Source organism: Pantherophis guttatus, chromosome 1 (assembly GCF_059756535.1).
Source record: "Pantherophis guttatus breed Tessera chromosome 1, ASM5975653v1, whole genome shotgun sequence".
NCBI classification, from domain to species: Eukaryota; Metazoa; Chordata; class Lepidosauria; order Squamata; family Colubridae; genus Pantherophis; species Pantherophis guttatus.
In genome coordinates, this window is record NC_142063.1 from 282,873,769 (window position 1) to 282,891,263 (window position 17,495).

The following is a 17,495-nucleotide window of genomic DNA, read 5'->3' on the forward strand; positions in this document are numbered from 1 at the left end:
GAAACGGATGTTTTCAAACAGGCTTGTACAGGGTTCAAAACAATAATACTACATATACAATAGAGAATACAACTTTTAAGAGCAAGCATTTTCTAATGGTTTTCGTAACAAAGCTCTTTTTAAAAGCTTGAAATGAACAAAATGAGATCTTTCCCACTTTCCTCATCCTCCCCCCCTCTCTCTTCCTCTCTCCCCCATTCTCTGTATAATAAAATGGGTTGTTCAGTTATCACTTAATAAATACAGCTGCTTTTAAATCCCAGTTATTAGGAAAGATGAAGCCAAACACATCAGTGAAACTCCTGTGAAAAGTCAACAGTAAAAATATGCACATTCAAATTCAAGGTGGTATTTTGTTTTTAAAGAAAAAGGTCGGCTAGTACATTATCAGCCATTATAGACTGCTGAACATTCTACCGATGAAGCACTAAAATTAGTAGATATAGAAGCAAACTCTGAACATTTTTCATTTGTAAAATAACCAGAGAAGGCTTGCTTCCAGTTTCAAGTGTGAGCATGCTACATTTTGCAAAGAGAAGATTGCATTTAAGACCATGCTGAACCATGCTGAAAAAAATTGGATGACCATTATATAGCATCAAAAAGATAACCCCCCCCCCAAAAAAAAGTCCCTCCAATGTTTTGTTTTCACCTCTGGGGCATCCAGATTTTTGGCCCAAAGCTGATATCTCTAAGGGTAGGTAGCCACATACTGTATATTGCTCATCACTTCCTGTACAGATGCATTCTGGACCAATGAAGATAAATATTACCCAGCGACTCACACTATAAATATTACCCAGCTTCTAAAATGATCTTTTGGGATAGAGTGATTCTGCATAAATAGGATGGAATATTCTATTTCTTCACTAAAACAATAATTTATAATGTTGCTTCTGTACTCACTTAGGCAAAATAATCTATATTGATTGACTTTAAATGCAGTTAATAAGTATAATGACAATCACTGTGCACTCCTTCATAGTTTGATGCTTATAAATTACATTATATATAAAAGGAAAATGTGGCAGCACCATAAATCCATTAATGCAAACATTAATCCATAACATCCAATTTACAAAAGCAAGAAGGGTGAATAGAGGAAAGATCTTCTAAAATTTGCTATGACTAATGCAGCCTTGTACAATTGAGGAGACTGACAATTGTTTTTGGATTCAACTGACACAAAGCCCCACAATGTCTGAGAGGCTTTGGATTATGGGTTATGGAAAGTTACGGAGAAGAGGCTGGGCTGCATTGGATCATATGCAGGCTAAAGGTATACATTATTTGAGTGAGTTTCCTAACACTCTGATAAACTTTAGAACAGTATTACAAAAAACTTCTAGCATTAAACTTCTAGCATTAAAAAAAGCATTAAAAAAAAGATGCATCCCATTATTACTAATAATCAAGTTTCCAAAACTCATACATTCAGATATTGTCATTCCTGTGAGTTCTTTCTTAAGACCAAAGACTGAATCTTATATTTCAGTTTCGGCCTTTCCTCCTTGCTTGTAAGGACTGCTTTGTTGACCAAAAAGAGTGGCCATTTCTGAAGCAGATGTTATAGAGCACAAGGAGTCTCCTCTTGAACCATTCCTCCTCATCCTAATATTTGAGAGACTGCCATGTATAACAGAAAAAAGTGGCAATGGTTAGAATGCAGTATTGCAGTATTGAGTTCAAAAGCGCAAGGTTGTCTCAGCTTTCCATCCTTCCGAGTTTGGTAAAATGAGGATGCAGGTTGTTGACATTGCAAACTGCTCAGAGGGTGCTGTACAATCTAAGTAGCTATTGCTATTGCTATTAACAACATAAGAATTCCAGCAATCTCTCTGCTTTCAAATGAGATGCATCTCTGAGGCAGGTTGCACTCTTTTAATCTAAAGGCTCTCTCTTTTCTTCAGGAGGGGCAGATTTCACAAGCTGATTGTTTTGGAAATAGTTACTAGATTGCTCATCAATTTGAAAAACAGATTCCGTCACTAGCCCTTCTACTCCTTAAATCAGGAGAACATAACAATATAAGCAGTGCCCTGCTGGATCAAACTCACAGTGACCATTTCAACTGCATAACAGGAAGCCCATTAGCCCTCTTCAGAGGCAATTGCAATATTAGCAAGGCTGATACAAGGTGTCCATGAACTGGTCTCATTATTTTCCAGGCTTGTTGAAAAGCAATATTTCAGGAAAATCAATTTCCAGGAGAAGCAAACTATCTTGCCTTTTTAATCTTATAGCAAAATATCTTGGGCCTTTTAAGACTGGTAATCTGCTTAGCTGGACTTTTGCCCTTTCCCTCATTTCTTTCCATGTGACCATTGCATCAAATTATTCCTTGGTAAAGATGGTAATATTGAAAGATAGAAATAGTGAAGGCAATCCCCAAAATTTGTTTAGCTAGATCAGGGCTGTCAAACTCATGGCCCACAGACCGGCGGCATCACGTGACATATCAGGACTTTTTCCCCTTCGCTAAACTGGCGAGTGACACATCCGCCCTGCGGGCCGGGAAGTTGACAGCCCTGGGATAAAAAATAATTCCTTTAAATTATGAAGACAGACCTTGATTTTCATCATTATCATGATCATCATCACCATCCCAGCTCCATGTGTATCCAACATCCAATATTTCTCTCCAAAATTCCCATGATGTGGTTTTCCTGATTTCTTGTAGTCATGATAAAACAATAAATATCATGTTTCCCTGAAAATAAGACCCTGTCACATATATTTTTTGAACCCCAAAATAAGCTCTTGGCCTTATTTTCGGGGAGGTCTTATTATTTTGGGGTGTGTGGAGCAAGACGGTGATCCTCTTGTTGTCTTACTGATTTCCAGCTGTCTCCCTAACCCTAACCAGAGGAAATGGTGGGGACCGGCTGCACATGCGTTTAAATATTTTCAGGGAGGGCTTATTTTCGGGGAGGGCTTATTTTTGGGATAGGGCTTATTATCTGGGGAGGTCTTATTTTCAGTGAAACATGGTAGTAATATAGCAAATTCAGGCATATGGAAGCAATGATGAATATAACTAAAATCATTTTTAACATGAATATAACATTGCCATCTTTATACATGAATACAATCATTTCAGTTGTTGAACTAATAAGATACAATAGATTCCCATCCTGAATGTAGTGCCATATGCACTTATCTAGGTTTCCTGCCACAAACTATCACAGTTATAACCTTCTGGTAACAAAGAAAACACAGAACAGCAACTGCACAGATCTTTTTTTTCCCACATCACATTTTCTTTGATGCTTGGAAAAAAGATGTGATAAAAAACACAATTATATGCAAACAAGAGAAATCAATGAAACACCTGCCTTCACACTGATCTGCCTCAGTTGTGGTAGAAGTCATCTTTAAGGATATAAACAACATTTTTTAAACTGCATAAAAGAAATGATCCCAGATTATTAAAAGAAAAGACATAATATATTATCTACCATGAAATATTTCAGTTTAAAACTATTCAGGTTTTATTTTCAATTTTAAACAAAATTTAAGACATTTTAGGAAAGATATTTTATAATTTAACTCTATGAAAAAATAATTCTAGAAGTTAATTATTCTGTCACAAGTTCTCTGTTATTTTCAATTCCCACTGGGATTCTGAATGCTGAAGGAGGAAATTTGGCATTACAATGGAGAACATTTGCCTTCATAGGGAGCAACTGAAAAGAAAAGAACACACTTCTTTAATTTTCTTTTAGTCAGTGCTAGTTTTCTTCAGGTAAAAAGCAGGTAGTTGATGAGTAAATGATGGCATAGTAAATGTCAACTGAAATTTTGTGCCTTTAATCACCAGAAATTGCTGGATTCCGAACTTGCAATCATTGTAGTAAATGCCATTTCGTGTCTTTTTTTTTTTTTTTTTTTGGCTTTACAGAATAAATCAGTGCAGTTTTCTTCAAAATTATGGTAATTCCGTTTTTTTTTCAACTTCTGCCAAGTTCTTGCATTGCATTCTTCTCTTCTGGGTTTCTATGATAATGTACTATTCCATAAATTACCTTCATTATAATGTTTCTTTTTAAGGAAAATCAACATCCTTGAGAAGATGTTATGTACAAGTTTACTTTCTCTGGAAATACTTTTCAGGTAAAGTATGGATGAGAACCAGAGAGAATGTTGGTTCCTCTGAGTTTTGTACAAAAAAAATCCATAAAATTCAGTTCTGTGAACATTTTTCATCTTTTCATTATCATCCCTGATTTTAGCCTGCTTGATAATCTGTGATTATATCCAATGGTTTGTCCACCAATAGAACTAAACCCATCATTTAAAAAGATGCTTCTGCTTAATTTTTGAAATCCTCCCATCCTTCCAAGCCCCCCAGGCTCTCCATATTAATCCATGATACTTTGGAAGAGTTCTGTGGATGTCATCTTTCAACAATTCACTTCTATAACATGTTATATGCCTCTTAAAGCTAAGCATGCCTCAATTGAAAAGCTTAATATTTTAGGTGGCAAGAAATATTATTAAAATTCTGTTTCTGGAATTTGAGCATTCATGCACATCATTACTTGAATATATACATCATTTTTAAATTATAAATTGGCCGAGACTACAGAATTTGCTTTGAAGGCCCAGAGTAGAGCTTCATTTACTCTGTAAATGCCAATTGTTTCCTGGATTTGTTAAATCTGAGACTTAATCCTCCATATTCATATGATTAATGTGGGAAAAAACACAAATGAAGTATTTTCCCAACAAACTGGGATAAAACATGAATGAAAAAATAAGCAAGAGGTTAGAATCTTTAAATTATGATATTAAGGTATTTGGCCATTGAGGAAGACTGAGCAAGTGAGCACGAAGAACAAAACGAAGTGGAAGTGGAGGTCAGATGAAGTGAAAGGCACACAATTTGCTTTGCCATATTTGCTGAGTCTAGATTAGAACATTTATAATCTTCATCAGCTACTTCCTTTTCCACCTCAAGGCAGAGATGGGAAACACAGACAAATCTTAAGAGCTATTCACAGTTCAAAAGTCTTTTCTTGGGACTTCCCTTCACTGCAGGTATTTGAGCAGAAGCTGGATGTCAAGGGATGGTGCAATATTGTGCTGGAGGTTGGAGAAGATGATTTATAAGATCACTTACAATCCCTACAGTTTATGAAGGCAGAAGAAGTCTTATATAAGGTTGAATTATGTTCACCCTTATTTTAAGTTTACCCTGCATCACAGCATCGACTTTGCAACTCCAAAGTGTGAAATATATTTTTTCCCTTACTTTGTTGTTTAAAATCTTTAACTGCCCATAGTAACATTAAGGCATCAAATAATAATATGTGAAATATTGAAATTGTTTTCTTGCAAATGTAATGGTGAGCAGTTGTTCATTTAGTTTCAAACAATGAAAGGGTTCCTTCCAACTTTGTTTGGTCCCTTCTTTCTCAGCATTTAGAACATCTACAAAGGGATATCTCCATTGCTAGTCTATTCATTTTTAATTCTTTTTATAGTAATTTTATTAAACAGTGCAATTAAAAAGCTAACATAAACTAAATAGAAAAAAGGAAAAAAGAAATAAGAATGTAGTAAAGAAAAAGAAAAGAAATATATAACAAATTGATTTCCCCTTTCAAAGCAACAAGGTATAAACAATTTTAGTAACCTATTACCTCTTAAAATACAACAAAAGAGCTCTTCTTCCCCTATCTCATCTCTTATCTATTTAAAAAAAACCTTTTTAAAGCCTCATTCATGCCTAGTCAGCAAAAGTCCATTAAGGGTTGCCTGAGATAACAAATATCTATTTTAACCTTAATCAAATAAAATAACTTCCTTTCACTTTTAAAATTTTTGATCTATAATCCCTTCAACTAATGTCCTAGAATGTGATTTCTTTTCATCTTTTCTTTGTCCTTACTCATAAAATCCAATGTTTTGGATCTAATGTACAAAGTTTTGTAAATCCAATGTAGGAAAGTTATCTATGTGACTCTATGTTTTTTATCTGTATATCACTTTTAATTATTAGGACATCATCTGGTTTCATTTGTATATCCAATATAGCATCTTTTTCGATATCATTCTTTCAGCTTGTCATTTTTAAATCCATTTTCAAATCAGTCTCAATCTTGTCCAATAAAAATTGCATCTCTTCCATAATATGTTTTAAATGCAGTCTATCTATTATGGCAGACATTCTCAAAATTAACTTCTGGATCCATTCTTCACAAATGTCCTTCCGTACATTCAGTGTTAAAGTATGTTGCTCAATCCTGTATTAGTAAATGAAATTTAAGTATTCTTCTAAGTTTAATCATTTCATTCCAGTTCCTTTTAGTCTGCAACTTTCTATCCTATCCTATCCTATCATTATTGTTTTTTTAAATCAAAACAACAACATCACATTCCTACTGGAAGGAGTCTTATAATTAATTTCAAAATCTTATTTCAAATCCATCTGGATCCTTAATCCATTGGTAATTTTCCAAAATCAACTTTCCAATAATCCTTTGGCTGTTTATTTTTTTAATTAAACTTTATGTCCATTTAGGCTGCAAGCTTGTCTGAGCTTGATTGAAGTCCTTTGACATCCAATCATTCAACTCAGTAGTTGACCCAAAAAGCTCAGTTTCTGCAGTTTAATTCATGAGGAGAGCTATCTGTAATGTTAGATGTTATCTCAGAATATCTCATTGTTGCAAAGAAACTTCGCTAGCCAGAACTTGCCATTTGGCTGCTGATCTCAGCGGCAAAGCTATCCCTACTCCTTAAAGGATATCTAATTCATCATACATCTTCAACAGAAATCCCACTTTTCATTTTTAATTATTAATTAATGTGATTTGTTTTAGAGATTTTTATATATTTATGTTCTCACTACGTTGATGCTTACAAACTGTCATATACATTAAATATTAAGTAATAATAGTCTTTCCTTTATATTTGGCACACTTGGAACAAAATAATAAAAGTAAGTTTCTTATCTATAAATGTTTTGAAATTATTTTAATAATTTTTAACATATAATAAAATTATCTCAATGTGTCCAATCTGAAAACTGATTAGAAGAGTAATTTCTATGTGAGAAAATTTTGCTTAGTGTTTCTTGAATTGGATAAAAAGTGATCCCCCCCCCCAAAAAAAAAAATAATTGTTCTACTTTTGGCAGTTTAGTAGCTAGGATAGAAAAATCACAATAAGCTTATGGTTGTTCCACTGTGTTATGAGCCACGATTTTGAATTTGATTCTGACCTTGAATCTGATGATGTTGCTCCAGCTGAGGCTGTGCTTCAGAATTGTCAACCTCAGGAATCAGTAAGCCAGGATTCATTTGAGGCTGATCAGTCACTGGCATCCCCTGTTCAGCTGGAGCAGTTAGATGATGAGGCATAACATCCAACATAACAGGTCTAGGTGCATACGTAAGTGAGCAAAGCAATTTCCTCAATGAGGCTTCTCATGAAACAAAAAGCAAGGCATGAGTAATTGCAGCCAGATGGCTGCAGACAGATATGGTAAGCTCCTGTGCATGCAGTCTTTGTTGGAAACAGCTGTTGAGCTATCCAGCTTTTGAATCATATTCCTGTTTCTTGTTTCTTGCTGACTTTTGACCCTTGAACCAAGTGAGTCCCCGATTTGGCATCCTATGATTCTTAGAAATTTTGGACTGTGCTTTTGTTTCTTGGACTGTGCTTGGCTCTCTTCAGGCAAAAATCATTCACTAGGCATTTGAATCACATTCCACTTTGTTGTTATCTGTCTAAAATACAGGGCATTTTTAGGGCATAGGATTAGGTCAGAAGGGATAAGACCTGTCACAAGCTGGGAGCTTATTCCTAGAACTGCTAGTGTGTCGCCATCTTATCTCCCCTAATTTCTATGTGAGAAATGTGAAATTTGCAATCAGTCTTTTTCTACCAAAATCTCCAACTGATAGTGCTTCTTTTTCAGTATCACTGCTGGCATAGAGCAAAAAACAAGATGATTAAAAATGGGAGGGGGGAATTAAGTTTTTTACTATTAATTTTTAGGCATCTCATCTCATTTGATAGAAAGTGAGATTCACTTGCTGAGTTGCCCACGGAGTTCAGAGGTTTGGGCGAGGAAATCAGGGAGAGCCACAATAATTGTTTCCCTTCTTCAGGAAAAGTGCAGATGGCATAGCAAAAGAAGGATAAGAGCCACAGGAAGCTATTCTTAAGGATTCAAAACACAAAGTAAAGCAGAAAAATCCATGCTTCGGTAACGTTACCCCAAAGTCACAAAAAGCAAGCAAGATTTGGAATTCTCCCAGAATTCTTCATCAGATTGGATGAAAAATAAAGGACAGTTTGGGAGAAGTGGGAGAGACAGGTGACAGAAGGAGGGACACAAAATCTGCTATAATGCTATCCTAGGATGGTAGGATGGAATTTTGGAGAAAGAAATCAAATAATGGCTATTTTTCATACAGGGTGTTTGGCTTCATTTATGATTACTAGACCAAAAAAACCTCACAGTCCTATATCACCCTTGTGAAAATAGAAGCCAGCACTTATCTAGGGGTGACACAGAGTGCCACCCATGAATTCTCTGGGGAGATATATCACTGAAACAGAACTGCTATGTGCAAACAGCAATAGTTCTGTCTTTCAAAAGAGGTTGCATCAGGGGAATTTGTATTTTAAAAGCAAGCATGAGGCATATTTACATGTCAAAGAGTGAAACCAATGTGATTTGCAATTTAAAAATGTTTTGAGCAATCTACATTAACTGTTACATAAATTAAGGGAAGATGTACACAAAGCTTCTGAATGTTAATGTTCTCAGATTTGGTTTTTTTAAAAAGCTTATCAGGATTGGAATGGTGGCCTGCAAAGCTGATAAAGCAGTTTTTTTAAAAAAAAAATTCACACCTTCATACACCTAGCTCGATCTGTCTGCAACCTTAAAGCAAAGCTCGGGGCTTCTTGCTAGGCAGACAAAACATATGAAAAGGCAGCAGCCTTTAAATCAGGAAATCTGAAAGTAGATTTTATTATTAAAAGAAGCATTAGAGGACAAATTGTCCTGCAATATATATATATTCTTTCCCTTTCGTAGGCTTTATGTGTATTTCTCTTTAGCCAAGTTCTTCCTACGTAAACCTGCAGCCCTAGTTCAGTGAAATCACAATCCACTAGTTTCTAGGCTTTTTTTTCTGGCAACCAGCAAACACTCTGCAGACTAAGTCTCCTTAGTCTCCCATTAGGCAGCAGAGTGTTTGCTGGCTGCCAGAAAAAAAAGCCTAGAAACTAGTGGATTGTGATTTCACTGAACTAGGGCTGCATAAAAAATCTTGGTTTACATAGGAAGAACCTGGCTAAAGAGAAATACATACATACATACATACATACATACATACATACATACATACATACATACATGCAAGTCTTGGTGTATTCGGGTCTTCTCCCATGCAGAATCTCATCTGCCATCATCAGACAACTGCTGCAGAAGACCCCTTGGATAAACCTGATGATGGCAGATGAGATTCTGCCGAAATGTTGCCAAAGTGCTCTCAATCTTACACGGGAGAAGACTTGCATATATATATAGGGGTCCTTGGTATTATCTTGCAGACATTTCAATAACCAAACTAGCTAACATCATCAATGCTAGTGACAATGATGATACCTAGTTTGGGTAATGAAATGTCTGCAAGAAAACAAGCAAGCTCAGAGAGCACCAAGGACCTCTCAAGAAGGGAATTGATTTTTGGAACCCAAACACCATGGTTAATTTCTTCGCATCTTCTTCATCATCAGGATTCCATTTTGTAGACCAGGATACATAGTTTGTTCCATCCAGCTGGGTTATCATGGAAATATTAGATAACTGTTCTTGTGCCATCTTCACTTGGATTAAATTTCACAAGCACAGTTTTCTGTATTATTCACATTAACTCTCAGTTTTGCTCTAAACAATCCTAGTTAGTTCTGGTTGGCTCTGGGCCCATAACCAATGTTAAGGATATTGTTGTGTTACCAACCAGCAGAGTAAGTGCACAGAGAAATGGTACTGAGAGCAATGAATACAATACATACAAACTGGTTTAACAAAGCTTTTACTTTGTCGTGAAAAACAATTGCATAGTCTCTTAATCAATCCAAGTCTTTAGCCATTCAAATCAATCTGAAGTTACAGATATCTTCTTACCAGACAAACGCTGGTAACAAATCACGATGGTAGCATATCCATCCACTTCTTCACATACACGTCTTCACACACAACAGTAACAGTTCCAATCAACAGTTCCAGTCAAGCAGCAATGATGAGAGCAGGTCCAACAATGACTATAGCTCTGCTTCCTTCTTATATACAGTTTACACTAGTAATTATCCACTTAAGATAAGTGAAGTCAGCAGTGCAATGACTCAACAGTACAATTATGATAATTGCAGTCAGCATTCAGTCAGCAGTCATTAGTCATTACAATGACTCATCAGTACAATTACTCAGCATTACATCTTAGAGTTACAGAATACATTTAAAGTGATAGAACACATATATTGCCTGGACAACTTGTTAGGCTTACACCATATCCTAACATGTTTCATTAACCAAACTAGCTAACATCATCAATGCTAGTGACAATGATGATACCTAGTTTGGGTAATGAAATGTCTGCAAGAAAACAAGCAAGCTCAGAGAGCACCAAGGACCTCTCAAGAAGGGAAATGATTTTTGGAACCCAAACACCAGTATCTCTTATTCCAAATTATCCTCATTTTAGACACATTCTCACACACACACTTTTAACAAATATGAGAAAATTTGTTGATCCTAGTCTGGAGCATAAACTATGGCAGCTTGTAGCCAACTTGAGTGGCATGATGTAAAATTGTATAGCTCTGGTCTTGTAATGGGAGTCAACAATTAAATATATCTGGTTGAAATAGATGAGATTAAAATAATGGACAATGGTTAACAAAACCATTGAGGACCCTGTTTGTGGGGGCAATAAGCTGACTTTGTATAAATATACAAAAGTATGAAGGCTATTGCTTAACGCATTGTAAGCCGCCCTGAGTCTCCAGAGAAGGGCGGCATATAAATCAAATTAAAAAAAAATAGATTAATAACAATCTAGAAAAAAGGAGTTCCCAGATAATTTGCTGGCTCTGATTGGGATAAAGTGGTAAATTCAGGGGTGGGTTCTAAAAATTTTTTTACTACTGGTTCTGTGGGCGTGGCTTATTTTGTGGGCATGGCTTGATGGTCATGTGACAATTGTGATGGTCATGTGACAATGTGATGGTTATGTATTTAGAGGAGATACTGGTCTACCAGGTTTTTAACTGCTTGCAGAGCTGTATCAATTTACCCATTTATTTTTGCAGGCACTGATCTATGCATGTATTTTTGCAGGCACTGGTCTACCCATTTATTTTTGCAGGCACCAGTCTACTCATTTGTTTTCTTTTAACACTGATCAGCTGTAAGGCGGCCCTTTGAAGCCCCACGGCAAGAGTTTAAACAGTTTATTTTCCCTCTAGCCATCAGCTGGGACTCAGGAGGCAGCAATACTTTGGGGGTGGGGCCCAATAAAAGGTAAGAATAACATGGGGTGGGTGGGGCGGGGGGGGCAGAGTGCGGGGGGGGCAGAACCGATTTGGTGACGTCATATCGTCACTGCTACCGGCTCAGCAGAACCGGGCCAAACCAGGAGGAACCCACCACTGGGTAAATGTCAAATTTGACTAAACAACAGCTAATCATAGATTGCACCTAATTCAATGGCAGACAAGCTGACATCGTGCCAAGCATTATCTTTTTTCTAAAACATTTGGAATTCACTTGTTTTTGTTCATGAATTTTGAATAATCATCTTTTAGTTAGTGTATAAACAGGTTTCATAAATATATGAAAATCTTTTTTCATATAAATCTTTTGAACAACTGTCTATTGTTTTATGACTATGACCTCTATGGCACTTCAATCTCTCTGACTGTAAGCAGCTTACAAAAATCAGCCAATACAATTAGCACATCAAAACATAGCAAGTACAGCATAACAATAGTTATGACATCATTGTATTCATACTATTATTTATTACCATCAGGATGAACATTCTAGGAGCTCACACAGCGTCTCTAAAAACAGCTTTCTGAATACCATCAAGGAAAGGAGAAAACTTACATTCATGGATAAACTGTTGCAGAAGACAGTATATATATATTTTTTAAAGTCCTTGAATTCATCTATCACATTTCCTGTAATGCAGGACCTTTCAATGTGCATTCTCTGATTCCACATATTGATTAAGGAAATTGTTCCTGGAGCAGACAGTCTTGAACCTAATTAGTCTCAGTCATTTAATGATTTATAGGGATAACCTTGAATTGTACCCTGAAACAAACTGGTAGCTAATTCAGCTCCTGTAATAACAACATAATATGAACAAGTTGACTCATTAACAAATAAGCAACCATGTTCTGTACCAATTGACCTTTCCAGATGGTCTTCAAGGGCAATCCCAAGAAGAGCAAGTTGCAGTCTTCCAGTTAAGAGGTAACATGGGAATGAGTGATCATTTTCAAATGTTTCTATTCCAAAAAAGTTTGCAACTGACTCAACAGCCAAGGCCAGGCAAAAAACCTGGCCACTGGTTTCATCTGCTGTTTGAGCAGGAGCTATGAGTAATATTTTTGGATTGCAAGCCTGTTTTTCAGAGGGCCTGTATCTAGAACCAAAGTTGAAGCCATCCTAAAATCAGCCATCCTCTAAATCAGGGGTATCAAACTCCATTTCACTGAGGGCTGCATCAGGGTTGTGTTTGACATCGGGAGGCTGGAGGGGCATGGCCAGGGTGGACGGGGCCAACTCAATGTCACTCATGTCTGGGGTACCTGTGGTGGCCCAGGCATGCCCCCCATGCTTCATTTTCCGCTGTGACAGCCTCCTGCAGTGCTCTGCCAGTGAAAACAGGCGCAACCCCCCCTAAGCTCCATTTTTACTGGCAGAGGCACTGTGGGCTGGTTCTTTGCCATTTCCAGGGCAGCCCCATGGGCCAGATCTAAGCACCCCACCGGCAGGATCTGGCCCATGGGGTCTTGAGTTTGACACCCCTGCTCTAAATCAACAGCTACTCCATATTAGCTGTGGTGGTGCAGTGATTAGAGTGCAGTACTGCAGGCTACTTCTGCTGATCACCGGCTGCCAGCAGTTTGGCAGATCGAATCTCACTAGGCTCAAGGTTGACTCAGCCTTCCATCCTTCTGAGGTCGGTAAAATGAGGACCCAGATTGTTGGGGGCAATATGCTGACTGTGTAAACCGCTTAGAGAGGGCTGTAAAGCACTATGAAGTGGTATATAAGTCTAAATGCCATTACTATTGCTATTACTTGAATGGACCCTTATATTTTTCCCCTAAGATCCTGACCGCTTCCAGACAGCACATTGAGACTTCTACTACATACCCCATCCAGCCCCAGGTGGAGACATCATATGCATTTATGATATCATACCCCATGCAAGAAATTCCAAGGTGCCTCTGATTCTATCCTCAATGAAGGTAGCAAATATTTAAGGCAGGAGAAGTTCTAGATGTCATCTGGAGCCTCAGGAACAAAGCTGGGCCTACAAAAACTGCCAGCTATATACTAATGGAGAACACCTGCAGAAAAATAGAGTGTTGATAAAATAGGTACATTTAGGAAGAAAGGATATAGTAATATAGTAATATATATAGTAATATATAGGAACATTCACAATGCCCCTGAAAGCATCTTTCAAATAATTTCTATTTTGTTGAGTCTTGTTATGTCTTTGGAAATCTCAGAAGGGAAGCCTTCCTTTCATCAATGATTTGCTGAAATGCTCCTCTGAAATAACTCTTTGAAGCACAGCAGCATCCCATTTCTAAAGTTAGGTGTGAAACAGTGTCAGAATTGTGATAAAATGTCTTACAGTCATTCACAAGGGTTTCTGCAGATCTTCCGATACTACTGGTATCAAATTCAGGCAGCTGATCAAGACAGGTCATTCAGGTTCTGCCTCACTGCTTTACTGAAATGTTGTTTCTTGTGTGTCAGGCTGAATCAGGTGCAGTTGGCACAGGCTTACAATTTAGGTTTTAATACTCAAGTCTTCAGAATTCTGTAATGAATGACAGATTTGTCATGTGGTCTAGTCAGGTTGACACTGGGATTTCTTTCCTACATTACAGAGAGTTATGCAGGTTCCCATGGAGGAAGCCCATACATTTCAGTATGCAATATTGCTGCATATTTTTTGCTTCATACACAATATATAACTAGGAAGCCAGAACTAAAATTCCTGATTTCTTTTTTACACTCAGTGAGAAAAAGACAGGTGCATTCAGGATACATAATTTCATAAGTGGAAGCATTCCATATAGTAATTTTGAAAATGTTATAAATGTTAGAATTGAAGATTATGTTTTGACAAGTTTGGGACTTGGAATTCAGGATTTAGATACAACCCCAGCTTTACATCCATTTGCAATAAGAACATGAAAACCAACGTTCTGTTTTTATCCATAGAAGCCCTGGAGAAGGGAATTAAGTTAACATACCTTCTCTATTTTCTGCTCCATAGTAACAAGCATTATTCAGAGTTAAATAGTCTCAATAGAAATCCTTGGGGGCATCTGTTTATTTCTCCCTTTATGAATGCTGTTGGTTTATTCTTTTCCTACCCTCTGCTTCTTGTCTTTCTGAGACAGCTTTCATTTACTCAATCAGTCCAGCTTACTGAACCCTGAATGAACTGTGCAGAAGCTGCCCGGAAATCATTCTCAAAGAAAGGGATTTTGTAGCAGGAATGATCTTTCCAAGAAAATAAAGTTAGGCCCTACAGTCTGACCAATCTCTTCAAGGAGTTTGAAAACATTTCTTTTTCTTCTTCATGGATTTCTTATTGAATGGGATTGAAATTCCAGGGCTGCTGGAGTTGACCTTCAACTAACACTACTGAATTTGCAGAATATTGACTCATTTCTCTCATTATTACAGATTTGAGAAATGATGGAATTGTGTCTTCTATTGTTAAACAGTGTAAGGAAGCTTTTTATTTAAACGTTCTTATACAAGGAAAAATACCATTTTTCTTTGATTTGTAGTTTTGTTCTTTGCAGCTGGATATTTAGAATGAATCCCCAGAACAGCCGACTGTAAACCTCATTTGTATCTAAACTGAACATTCATTTTATAGAGTTTGGAGTTTTTGTGTAACGATTTTGCCCATTTGCGATATCCATGAATCATGTATTAAATCTCCTGTTTTCCATCTCCAGGGATTTTATGATTGGTTGCTTATCCTTCTTAGAGATTGTCACATTTTCACTGGGGAAAAAAAAACTTCTAAACCTCTGTGGTAAATTGTCCTGTATGCTGTTGAATAAGGACCATTTTCAACCGCGGATAAGAAAACTGCTACTGATATTAACACAGCAGCAAGCAAACAACAGCAACCTGTTTACTGCAGGCCAGAAGTCGCAAATACAGAAAATGACTGTAACCGTATCTTAAAGATACAATAACATACTTCTCAAGGATAACATTTAAATTCTGTTCTCAGGAGATAAAAGTTGGCAGGATGTGGCAGTTAAAATTGCAGCGACAGTCAATGGTTATTTTCTAAAAATGTTTTTATCCTGCTTTTTTTTAGTGTACAACTCAAGGTGATGAACATACAAATACTCCTTCCTCTTCCTGTGTTTCATAGGACAACAACCCTATGAGGAGGGTTAGGCTGAGAGAGAGTAATTGCTCAAAATCACGTAGCCTTTTTTCATGCCTAAAGGACTAGGATTCATGGACTCCTAGGCTTTAACATCAAACTATGACTCTCTACTTGTGTATTTCTCAAAAGTACAAAGAAGGAAGGAAGGAAGGAAGGAAGGAAGGAAGGAAGGAAGGAAGGAAGGAAGGAAGGAAGGAAGGAAACGACATGACACGACACGACACGACACGACTACAAACTACACAAGAATCACTTGGACTCTACAACATATAGATGAAAAGTATATTTCTCTTTCCATAAGGGGAAAAGGGAGGGAGGGAGGGAGGGAGGGAGGGAGGGAGGGAGGGAGGGAGGAAGGAAGGAAGGAAGGAAGGAAGGAAGGAAGGAAGGAAGGAAGGGCTACAAACTGCACAAGAATCACTTGGACTCTTTGGCGTATTGATGAAAATTATGTTTCCCTTTCCACATCAGTAACTAATGCATTCAACTTGTTTCTTGCTTCTGCATGGTAGAAAAAGATAGACGCAGTTGAGTTAAACAGAAATGCAAAGAGAAATTGAATGGTCCTTATGAAAAGCAAGCAAAGTGACCTCATATGTTTAGAAATGACCACTGAATATATAATTGTGCAGCAATTTTAACATTCCTGTTTTGCTGCAACAGCTAAACCTAATTAACTTCAATTGAACCTAGATCAAAGTAAAGTTTCAAATGGGTAGTTTTAAAGTGCAAAGAGCTAAAAAATGCTACAGAACACATTTCAGCTGTAGACCCCAGGGACCAGAGGATAGTGAATGCCTAAAACTAAAATCTGACCCATGCTTAAAATGGGTCAGCTTTCTGAATGCTTGGAAGAGCTTTTTAAATAATCTATGGCTACAGTCTTGCGTACCACATGCTTCCTGACTTATTTGGATGGGGTGAAATTTGGAAATTGGCAGTGAATTCATTGCAGGAAGTATGTTTTTAGAGGTATCTTACAAATACCAAGGAAAAGGTAAGGATCCAGGTAACTTTAAAACACTATATATTTGACGGAATTATGAAAAATTCAGAAAACAGCCTAACTTTCTATCCATTCCGGGGTGAAATGCTCTGATCTGGTAGCGATGGTGGTGTGGGGTTCGGACAACCAGTAGCAAAAATCCCTGCACCACCACCCCTTCATGCCCAGCTGAGCCGCGTGATCATCAGAGGCTGTTTTTTTAACTTTTAAAAGCATTTTTTCTACAACATCTTCAGCCGAAAAAATGCTTTTAAAAGTTTTTTAAAAAGCCTCTGATGATTGCACAGCTCAGCTGGGATCGTCAGAGGCTTTTAAAAGCATTTTGTAGAAAAAATGCTTTTAAAAGCCTCTGACGATCCCAGCTGAGTTGCCTGATCATCAGAGGCTTTTAAAAGCATTTTTAACAACCTCTTTGGCAGAAGAGGTTGTAGAAAAAATGCTTTTAAAAATAAAAATAAAAAAGGTTGGCCATGCCCACCTAATCACATTACCCCCACCACCACCAAGCCACGCCCACAGAACTGGTAGTAACAAATTTTACATTTCACCACTGATCCATTCCTATATTTGTTTTTAAAAATAAAGCAAAATTATTTTAAAAACAACAAAACACAAACCATTACAAACCATTGCAAGCCATTACAAAAATTAGCTGGATGTGAAGACTAATGTATCTTTTTCATAACATGTCTTACATTTGAATAACTGGGACCATGGCAACCACTACATTTTCTTCTGCACAGTCACCCTGACATTATAACTTATTATTAGCTATATCGTGTGCC